The sequence below is a fragment of the Trachurus trachurus genome (assembly GCF_905171665.1).
Source record: "Trachurus trachurus genome assembly, chromosome: 17".
NCBI lineage: Eukaryota > Metazoa > Chordata > Actinopteri > Carangiformes > Carangidae > Trachurus > Trachurus trachurus.
This window is the reverse complement of record NC_139900.1, coordinates 14,696,813-14,708,913: the sequence shown is the minus strand read 5'-3', so window position 1 is coordinate 14,708,913 and position 12,101 is coordinate 14,696,813. Positions and strand designations below refer to the sequence as shown.

The 12,101-nt window shown below is 41.2% G+C and overlaps 1 protein-coding gene across 1 annotated transcript in view; it reads right to left on the bottom strand.

Annotated features, from left to right (window-relative positions):
* Positions 1 to 12,101, bottom strand: part of pde1cb (phosphodiesterase 1C, calmodulin-dependent b) — a gene marked incomplete at its 5' end in the record, with an annotated part of 99,107 nt that overhangs the window by 85,989 nt on the left and 1,017 nt on the right. The window lies entirely within an intron of this gene.

The window sequence follows — 12,101 nt, the reverse complement described above, 5'->3', positions numbered from 1 at the left end:
TGTGATGATTCCTCGTCTTTCTTTTCTTTCTTTTTTTTTTTTACTTTTGCCACTTTGGTACAGGGGAGTGAGCTGCTATTATCGTCTGTATAAAGCTCATACTGTAATTCTGTTTTTACACATCCAGCTGATGCAGCGCAGCTTTACCATTCACAACAAAGAGGTGTGTGTCTGGCAACCTGACACCTGTTTGACAACATCTGTCATTAATCCTTCTTTCAGGTCTGTTAATGTCTCCACCAGCTCCTGAGGGAAATATCTGCTGCCCTCAGTGACGATGAGCTACAGTAACAACAACACAGTGACGTGTTGGGCTGTGGAGCCGAAACAATGAGCTGAACGACTCTGTAAAGGTGAGGTGAGGTGAGGCGCCAACCTTCTGTGATTTGAGCAACAACTTTTACATTATCAGTGAACAATACCCACTATTAACATTTAAAGGGGTTAGCTACAAGATTAATTCCTCCTGGCCAGTAGGTGTCTCACTCACACTTGCCTGCTCTCGCTCCAATCGTACTGGTTGCCAGGTACGCCTATAGCGGCTAGTAGCTAAAGCTAAGCTAGCGCCTGCACCGGAAATGTTACAGTACCGGCTGACCGTTAGTTAGCATTAGCATTAGCACGATGCCATTTTCTCCACAGAGCTATCACGATCTGGCGCCCCCTCAACGTAGGCCTACACCTCAACGTACTAATGCTGATGGCGCAGAGATCATTTCATGTCAACGTTGCCCACATAAATATTTACATATTTTGGACCCGTCAAAATTTATAAAACAATTATTTCTATTTCTATAGCCTACTATAAATTGTTTTTTCAGTAAAATTAATACTTTAATTCTGCACCCCTCTAGACGTTCTGTGGATGTTTTATTTTTGAAAAATTAATCGTTTTGATGAAAAAGTTGTAGCTATAACCTTTCAATATGGATTAGTACAGCCTTAACAACTCTACAAGATAATTAGAATATGTTCAATAACTATCCATATTTCCAGTCCTGCTGCATCCTTAATGAAAACATAATTGACATTAAATATTATTGACAGAGTATTGACGTATAGCCTAGTAACAATGGATTGAAAGTAACAAGCTTGTTGGATATCTGGCTTTGACCCAGTGACATTGCATCAGGTGTTTAGTGCAGCAGGTGGAGGAGAACCCCTGTTGTGACAACACTGATTGGGGTGTGGTTATATTAAAAAAAAAGGTAGTGACAGTTTTCTTTCTTCTCTGATTCAAATTTCAGTAACACCTGAGGTCCTTTGCTCAAATGCAAATTGTCATGTTGTGGTATTAGTGTTAACATTATAGGTTTGTCAGTGGTTTCAGTCGGTGTAAACAAAGGAAACTTCATAGTGAAGTGTTTGAGAAAGTTTTCTTTTTTTTTTTTATTCTGTGAAAGACTAACAGCGCATTTTGTTTATCATCAACAACTCATTGCACGGCTGTCAAACAAGCTCTTAATGAACTGCCGCCAGTTTTTGAGGACACAGTCTCCAGCACAGCACAGCACAACACAGCATCTTCACATGGCTCTATTTTGAACAGCGCTTTAACACTCACTCTGATGCGAGTTTTCACAGGGGCTGAAAAAAAAGAAAGAGAGAAAAGAGAAGAAAAGAAAAGGAAAAGGAAAAAAACACACGCACACAAGCCAAGTGGCACATAAGTTCATCAACACTCCGGTTGTCAAGACAATAGAATGAATTCCTGGTGACGTCAGCAGCGCACGGCTTTAGTCTGAAGCAGCCTTGTTTCCATGGTGTGTGGTTGCATTACAGAGGCAAAGCATCAACTTCAGCTGATCGGACTAATGTGTCGAGTTGTGCAGAGGCTGAAATCTGATGTGTGGTTAACGAATGTCGCTGCGTTGGTACCAAACGCCTCATTGCTCTGCCTCTCACTCTCACTCTCTCTCTCACACACACACATTAGGCTACTTCTAAGCATCTAGTTCACATGCAAACACACTTCACCTCTCCGCGTGCTCTGCCTGCCCCTGCTCGTTCTTTCTTACCTATGGTGATGTTGAAGCCGTCGATGCTGAAGGTGGCACTCCGACCTTTTCTAAATCGATGCTTTTTGGAGTTGGCTTCCATGGCTTTGGCACCCTCCGGTCACCCCTCGTGCCTCTTACTCAGCTTCTTAATGCCTCCTATCAGTTCAGTGGCTTGTTTCAGTTTTGTATGGGTAACTCTCCTCGTGGAGAGGGAGGAGAAAAAAAAAGAAAGAAATGTAGTCCTCCGAGTCCGGTTAGTGTTGATCGCTGGAAGAGAACTGTCAAAGACTCACCACTTGTCGTTACAGACACCGAGCTGGAGATTTTCTTTCAAGTCTTTCTCCACCCCCCTGTCTTTGTTGAACATATCTTTTCACTCCCTCTCTCCGTTTTTTCCCTCACACCTCAACAAGCTAATTTTCAAGGAGCTTATGGCTCTTGATTTGTTTTTTCTCTTCTCTCGGTCTCCCTCCACCCCTCCCACCCCGCGCTCTTGTGCTCGTCTCTCTTCCCCAAGAGGTACAGTAGGTGTGTGTGGTGTGTGGTGTGTGTGGTGGGTGGTGTGTGGTGGTGGCTGGGAGGGGAGGAGAGGAGAGGACATCTCCAGAGGTCTTTAAATGAATGTGACTCCTCCTCCTGTCAACAATTTGCAGGAAAAACACTCAGAGTTGGTACGACACAGGCCGTATTCTAGTTTTACTCACACACACTCAAACATACCAAAAAACAAAAAAAACTGTCTAAAAATTACGCAACGGTGCAAGAGAGCACTGAGAGGAGAGGAAAAAAGGTGGAAAGAGACAGTGAGAGAGTGTATTGAGTCAAAACAGCTCATTAAATCAATGCCTCTGCTTTTCATTTTGCAGCACTTACTTACTCAGGCACCTCCAGAGAAAGCCCATTAACGGCCATACATGAAGAATAATCAAGCTTACATTACCCAGTCGAACCGGTGCATTTGCGAGAGCGCACTAAACGCCTCAAATTCATTTATTTTTTCCCCTTTAAAGGCACATTGATTGATTGAACACCAGCGGAGCAAAGGACAATGCTTCCGTCGTTGCTTTGGCCGTATCCAGGAGAAATCCTTCCCCTTTGTGCTTATTTAAACTACCTCCATCCTCACCAACACACACGCACTCTCGCCACGCGCGCACACACACAAGATCAACAAAGGATAAAAAGCTCCTCTTATTAACACCATCTGACATTTAGCTATGGAATTTTTTTCTGTGTTTCATTTCCCCTCCCTCCTCCTGATTAGTGTCTTTATGAAGGCTCCCGGCTTGTCCTCATGCCTTCTTTCAGACTAGATGTTTGTGCCAATAATAGCACACACACACACACACACACACACACACACACACACACACACACACACACACACACACACACACACACACACACACACACACACACACACACACACACAAACACACACACACACACAGATCAGAGGACTTTACTGTCCTTCAATAGTCATTTCCTGCTTAATTTAGGTAAAAAATTGTGTTTGTTCTTATTGTTTGTTCTCCTCTTTCCACCTCTTTACTAATAATAACCACGGTCAATTATGAAATTTACTTCAGTGCCATCATATCATATGATAATGAAGCAATGTTACAACAAAGACAGGGGATTTAGATGCAATAACACACCCCCTGATAAATAAACAGTTAATAAATGCTGCATTATTATGTTTTAAACCTCAGCGGTAACTGCACCCCGAAAATCGTCACGGCAATGGTACTCCAATGAGTGATCAGAGAGTGAAATGAGTGTTTAATCTCAAAGGCTTGCGTGATCACGGGTCGTTAAATAATCATATCAATAATAACGATCTGTCAAACAAGGTCATATTCAAAGACAGATCTGCGGTACAGCGATACAGACGGTAATTAATGCATGATCCTTAGTGATGCAGCAGTTAAGATGTCTGTGGAAAAAGAAAATCGATGACAATAAGGAGATCTATCCAACTGTAGCAGAGACAGTCGAAGTCAATCAGTGCAGTGCCAATGGACACATTATACACTTGTTAGATAATTACACTCCATCTCATTTTGTTTGCGTGCTACAGTAAGAGCTCTTCATGCTCTCCTTCTCCTGTCACCCCGCTCTCCCCAGCCGCCAATTCATACTGCATGTGGCAATTTGCGAGGATCCTAATTTTGCAACGCTCTCGCTGTGCCACGTCAAGTGTCTGCTTGTTCCTGGGTAGCTTTTATGCTAATGAGGCCATGTGTGGGAATATTTCAACTTTGCTATCCTTCCCTTTTGTTTCTCCTTTGTCAGCAGACTCACAGGTAACCACTGGTCTGAAAGCGCCAAATGCTTTCTAAGCTTCTTGTTTATGGTATTTCAATATGAATACCCTGTTGAGGCCACAGCTGTGTCAATATGATTAATGATGTTAACATATTACTGTCACCATCTCCTATATTAAAAGCGATCTTCAAAACAAAGCGTAAAAGTGTGTTATTGCCTGTAATGTTAATTGAAGAGGCAGAGAGGGGCTAAAGGGGAAGATTTTCATTGAGTGTAGTATGTGAGGACAGGTGTCCGTTGAAGTGTCAGTGTCACGGTCATGAGTTTGCCGCAACACTTCCTGTTTAATGCATTTGGGATTATACAAGTTGGAAAGGAGATTACATAAGACACTTCACTGAAGGAGTGTGCTTCTGCTTTTTATTTTTATACTTCAGAAGGCAACACGATGTTCTCCAACTTCATGCATCTCGCTCTATAAACCGAGGCAACGCAGGCTTTTACTACACAGGCCTCAATAGATGCTAATGTGAAAGGACAGCAGAGGTTTTCTTAATACTTTGGTCAACAACAAGCCATCGACTGGATCATCATGATTATTTCTTCTAATATTTGATCCTCACACTGATATGTTATGTATTATGTGTTTAGTCCAATTGTCTTTCAATTGACTCACAGGGACGACACACACCACCAGATTTCCCAATAAACAAATGTTGTATAGAAATCATTAATGGTCCCCAGAGGATAAATCCACTGTTATTAAATCAATGGATGTTCTACAAAAGCTGCCACCAGGCTGGTATTCCCTCTTATCCACAAGAAATACAACAGTTTACAGAAAAAATAGCACGGCTGCTTCCCACTGGACGAACCCTTAGCGTTTTGGAGACCTGGGTCAAAGTGAACACTAAACAGGAAGAGGTAGATTTAATTCAGATTTAAGTTCAATGTAGATATTGTTTGTCTACAGAGAAATAATCCTATTATCACCCACTGACCTTTCCTCAGTGCCACGACAAGGTTGAACTATCCACAACTGCACAAGTCTGGTTGTGCTTCTTGTGTCACAGGACCAACTGAGAGACCTTTGTTTGGAAACTGTTGGCCATAAAGACAACAGATTGGAGCCAGCGGCGAGATACATTATTACTTGTTTGTTTTTTTTCATCTATTTGATAAGTTGCAGTTATAATCGATATGTTTGAAGACAGCAGCTCTTGCAGATCACATTTTTCCGATCTGGCAACATATCAAAACAGACAACAGAAAACAATCGTACAACAAAAATTTGGAACCGGCTCAAAATCCCCACCATTGCCACCGGCTGGAAAGAAATGCATTCTGGGATACCTGGCTACCCAAAGCACTCACACACAAATCGGCTCCTCAACAAATGGACATGGAGCAAAACGCTTCCAGTGGGCCATGGTAACTAACACAAGCACAGACAAGGTCAAACGCTGAGAAAAGCTGCTAATATACAATTGCACCGGTAGTGGTTGTTATAGCAACACAGATTCAAATGAATACATACAAACCTTTATCAATCTCAACTCTGTTATGTTTTCTATGTTCTGACAATTGTCTGATATTGAGCTTATTCAAGAAATATTGAAGACTGTACATGCAGACACACACACACACACACGCACGCACATATACAACATTGAACCCAATGTGTGTTGCTTGTAATGCCATTACACATTTCAATGGGAGCATGTAGTAGACAACAGCTGCCCTGGGAGGTGTATCCCATGACCATACAGCTGTTGAATCCTTGTCAAGGTCCATTTTCTTCAAGGGACATTAATAGGGCAACGTCACTGTCACTAGGCAACCGGGAGACCTTTCAGACATATAGTGTATTCATTACACTGAGGATGACAAGGGGTTAATATGGGGATATAATGCTCATTAGGCTAGTGAGGGATGTATAGTGTGTGTGTATACTGCACTTAAGTCATTTCCAGGGGCTGTTTTCCACGTAGTGCTTGTTGGAATAATGCAGCGGACAAAACTTAATCATGTTAACAGGCTGAATATGGCTGAATTTAATTTTTTCCCACTTTTAATTAAATAATTGATTAAATTTCAACTGGATTTCTGGCACAAAAACACACCTGCTTGTTGTTGCTGTATGTTCATTGAGGGCGAACCATCCTTCAACCTTTGATCTGGCCTTCAAACACGAGGACAGTCCATCACGGATCGAGATAAATTAGTAGTAAAGACAAAAGGGGAGATGAAGACTAACTTAGGGGGTTGGAAACAGCCTCTTTTTTTATTTCTGAGTTAGGATCCTATTGAATACATCAACATTTTAAATCATATATTGGTTCCTGCATTGATAAGGAGTGTTTTGAATAAAAATAACAAGATCATGTTTCTACACCGTCTTCGTTTTCTAGCTGCTGCTGATCTGACATTTCGGAGGTTCATCCAAACATGACATCAGTTTTTCGGGCTTAGTGATTGTGTAATCTGTCCCAATAGCACATCATGATTCAAGACAACAACTAAGCAACCAGACAGAAAAACAAGCTCATTAGAAGTCTCCCCTAGACTGCGGAGCGACTCACACTTTGTCAGTCCCCACACCACTGTCACCACAGTGACACATGTGTCATGTAATTAAGACACAAAGGGTGCTCCGGAGCTCGCCTTTTCCCCAGCTAAATACTCATTAGAGGAACCTTTAAGGGTAATGTTACCCTGTGTTGCAAACCTAAGGGAAATGAGCTGACAAAACAGGGAGCTCAAAGAACTGTCATCTGAATCCTGGTGCACAGAGACCCTGAAGAAAACAGGAGGCAAAAGTATCACACTGTACTGAGCACAAGTTTAGCTAATGATTTTTGCAACAGCATGGTTCCAGATCAAAGAGGTACAAACCAGCTGGGCGAGTGTTAGGTCAGCGGGGCAAACAAATGAAAATCCTTTGATTAGAACTAGGCATTTTACACATCCCAGACATGCAGCCCCCCCCCCCCAGCAGACCAAAGCAACTAATCAGTGTTATTTAGACGGAGCCAGAAAACCACCCTTTTTTATCACACAGGTTGTTCTGGAGACTCGACACACTGTACTCACTGAGACTGTACAGACTGAACCAGGATGATGAGGGAGAAGTGTAAAACCAAACCATTCAGTAATTCACTAGATTGCCGTTTTCTCTTTCTCCCTTTTCCTTTAAATGTATCTAAAGAGTTTGGACCCACCTGGACGTCGCAGTAGAAATACGACCAATGGAACAAATGACCGACAGCCTACGAATTAAAACAGAGCTACAAGCTGTAAGAGACAAAATGGCACCGCTATGTAAGAAAGTAGTGCCCCTGCCCATGTTTTTTTGTACCTGTTTTGCTGTTGGTTTTGTTATTGATTGAAAAATAAAGTTAAAAAAAATGTATCCTGGAGGCTAAACAGCACATATTTGAATGTATATGGATGCCCTTCATTGAATATGTCAAGGACTCAGACTTAACAATCAAATCAAACTGCTGTGGGTACAGCAGTTTCCAAGATTGTGATTATTAATATCTTTTATTTTTATTATTGTCTTTTTTCTTTTCAGTTTTTCTTTAAGATACGTGTAGTTTTTTCATTGTATCATTCAATACGACTTCATTATGTGGTGTATTATCATCTGTTTAAGTAACAAGAGAAGCATGTTGTTTGGTGTTCTCTGTGATTGTTTTGTTTTATGTTGTGTTTTCATCATAATAAGGCAGCTAACATATGTTGTATGACATGTTGCAGGAATGTCAAAGACTGTAGTTCTTTTTGCTGCTTAAAACTCAAATAAAGATATTGTGGGGGAAAAAATGTATCACAGAGACAGTAAGACTGTCACTAAAGGGGAACTATGCTAGTCCAGTCGCTTTTCCGCTGTTTTGCTAACCCTCCTCCTGGCCATGTGCATTTGTTTTCAACAAAGACGGCTAAAAAACAAACCATAGAGCAGTGGCTCACGTTATGTAACACATAAGATGTTACCACGTGTATATTTGTGTAGTTTTATCTGTTATAAACAAGAGATTACAGGTTACAGGGCGCATTTGTGTCGCTGTGCGCAGAGACGAGAGCTGGGACACTGGGATGGCGGTGCTGATCTTACAAGGTTGGTTTTCGGCCAAGAGACGCTAGGTGAAAGGCAGAGAGTCTCCATTCTCCCTGTAAAAAGTTACAAGTCTTTTATTTAACCATCACATTTACTCCAAAGCAGTTCAATTAAAGCAGATATCAGTGGAATGTTTTTGTTAATATAAGTCCTAAATAGTCCTATTTTCCGTCAGCAATCACTTACATGAAGTATTTCAGCCTAAACACGAGTCTCTCCGTCACTCTGCTCTGCTGTAACCCGAGGAGAAAATTTTCCTTGTGGGATACAAGTGTTATCCAATGAGGAGAGAGAACGGCATGAAGGGCTGTGTGTGCAGCCAAGGGATGCGCGTGAATGTGGTGACGTAGCACGAGGACCAATTGATGCCTGACAAGGGCGGGGGCTGCTAACTCATGGTGCGTTCAAAGAAACTCGTACTTTGTGTTTTTCCTTCCTGTGAAGTCATACCAGTTCGATCTGGTACGAGTTCACGGGTCGGAAGTTACGAGTGGCCGTTATAGGGAACTTTCACAGACAACAGGATGGTAAAAACACGAGCTACGGGTTACCTGGAACGCTACCAAGTCGTAGTTGTGACTTGAAGCTGTAACTTACGGTTTCAAAAGCCTGCCTTGAACGCAGCATTAGCCGAAACGGCCGTGAAGCTGATATCTGCTTTAAGGTAAAAATGTAGCATAGTTAAGCTAAAAATCTTGCATAGTTCCTCTTTAATGTGAAACAACTCTACAAGGTGTTGCAGAGTCAAAACAATTGCAATTGAAGATACATTATCAGGTATAGTGAAGACGTGGAAACTAGAGCATTTCAATTTAAGACTGTAAGCGTAACTGAAAATCAAAAACGGCAACAATGCCTGGACGGCTCAACCACCCACGCAGCTCCCTGACCTAAACACTCACTTTTCACTGTGCAACATGAGCACAAAGCTTCTTAGTGCCCTGTCAGAAAAACATTTCTAATGGGTGAAACTCACAACACGCAGGGTTACCCACGTCTCCACTGAGGAGGCGATCTCTGATTCCTTATTTATTTGCTCTCCTGTCTTCCTCCTTCACCTGCATCTTTCCCTGGCTCAATATCTCCCCCCTCCCACTGTGAAGGCGGAGATGACGGCATCAGATGTGAAGATGAGAGGAAGAGATAGAAGACATATTTGCCACATGGGGCACGCATGCTGAAACCACTGTCATTTCAAACTGATGTCAATTACTTCTGACATGTGTCACAGCTGCATCATTTGTCACTGGACTTCAAGTGGATCAGCCTCTATTGTTTGAATCTCACAGTGTGATATGTATAACTCACACCAAACACTATTTTTTTAAATGAGACTACAGCTGAAACTGATCACAACACTTCCTTACAGGCTCGTTGTATTGTTTACATTTTAATGCATTCATATTTTATTGATTTATGTTGTATTATCAGTTTACAATCCTATTAAATCAACTTTAATATCCAATTACAGAATAGATTTTCAGCCCATAGACCATCTGATGCCTCCTGATTTATTAATCAAGCATGGATCCTCATACGTATAGTGGTCGATACTACAGCATTAATGGGACTTCTCTTCACACATCCTTTCTTTCAGTGTCTAATGCAAATTTAGACAAACATGATACTTGATTTACCGGTTGATAATTGAATTGTGCTTTCTTTACTTAACGTACTTACTCAACGTTAATGAGCAATGGTTGATAACAAAGTATAAATTGTTTGTAGGTGGGTGAAAGTATTTATTCATGTATCTGTCAAAAGTTATAACAGCTGCAAGAAAACAGATAATAAATAACAGTATAATAAAACTCATCCGTAGCGATAAAAATGTCTTCGGTGTTCTGATTGAGGATGAAGTTGTGGATTAATTAACAGTGATTTGTGTTTCTAAATATAAAACAATGATCTTGTTTAGTCTCTAATTAGCGTGTTATTTGATTATCTTTTCGGCTTCTAGGTTCTCAAACAAAATGCAGATTTAATACTTTTTCTTTCTTAATAGAACGCCTGTGGGGCTTAGACTGTTGTTCTGTCAAAACAAACATTTCTGGGTTTTGGAAGCAGTGATTAGTATTTTTCATTATTTTATTAGTTGCAGTCATATTACACAAGATTTCTAACTACAGGCCTGTAGATTTGGTGTGATCATTCCCCTAAAAACTGTGTCTCACTACAGTCCTTTACACAACCTTACTCCACTGCTTCACACCCAAACATGCTATGTATGAATATATCATCCTAGTATGACTAATGTACACAAAAGGAAAGACTCCAGCTGCTTGTCATCCAAAAGAAACTCTATAAATATGATTTAATTTTTGTGCCATCAATGGAATCAATGTCAGAATAAACTTCAACTTCACTATTATTATACACTCTCTCCACTAGGTTACACCTAACAGCATGACTGGCTGTGAGACATGAGCTCCTGCAGGACTGATCGTGAGTAGGCAAAAGAGCCTTGACACTGCTCAAAAAAGATCAATCCTAATTATGGGGGTTGTTTGGTGTCATTTGTTGTTGCAGCCCAGATGAGGCCTAAAGATTGTTCTCTGAACTTTCGCACTGTTGGGGTCTGAACACAACTGGGACTGTCTGACACTGTGGGGCCCAACCAGATCGTTCATTCGTTTCTCAGGGGGGGATGTGTACATCCAGCTCAAGTGTCAGGGAGGAGACACATATGAGCATCACTCGGGACAAAAGGAGGAAGGAGGAGTCTACACTGTCATACGGTCATGGAAACGCCACAGTACAGCTGGTATTTTAGGAGTCAGCCAGGGAGAAGAACTTTCCTCTGGGACAGATGTGCAGGGAGTTGGAACGAGAGGTGGCAGCAGCAGCAGCAGACAATTGGAGATAAACAGGATGAACTGAGGGAAACACTGAGTAACACAACAGGGCAAAGCTACAGGAAATGATTATATAAAGTGGAAATTACTTTACTGTTGTTTTAATGCAACAGTAAAGTCATTTTCATAGATTTGTTTTGCACTAACTGCTATAAGATCTTTACACTTTAACCTGTATTGACTTGCACAGAAAAAAGACCTTAATGCAGGTAAAATGGTGATGTCCTTGGTGATGTCAACTCGGGCCGATCCATTAAAATCATCTGTGTCTTTCAATTTTTCCAAAATACATAAAGAAATCATCACTCTGCAAAAATTGCAGTTTCACATAAACGAACAGGGCTGATATTTTTGTGATTGTCTCGGTGATGGCGACACCAAAAACATCAAAGAGATGCTTTGGTAGTGGAGATATGTTGCATTGAGGCTGGCCTTCAAAGAGCTCAGAATTCATTCATTGAATACCGTTTTTTTTCCCCCCATGCAGCATATTCACAGTAACCCTCTGAAGTGACCAGTTGCTCTCATCTACAGATACATCCATGAACTGAACCGGTGCAGTATAAAGTAACACAACAGCTGTATTTGAGGCCAGGGTGCTCCAAATAAATAAATAAAAAAACTGAGCAGGGTTCAGTGTCATGAGAGGAGGATAACTACCATTGACTAGTACGTCCCTACAGGGTATAACGACCTTCATGATTCCCACTGTGAAACATTTCATGTGCTCGTTAATGTTATTGGTTCCACCTGTGCTTTTCCCACCATGACAAGTCCAAATGTCTTCTGTGAAAAACTCTTTTTGGTATCAAAGGTGGAACAAATGCTCAATAAAAGTAAATGCAGCAAAGAAAA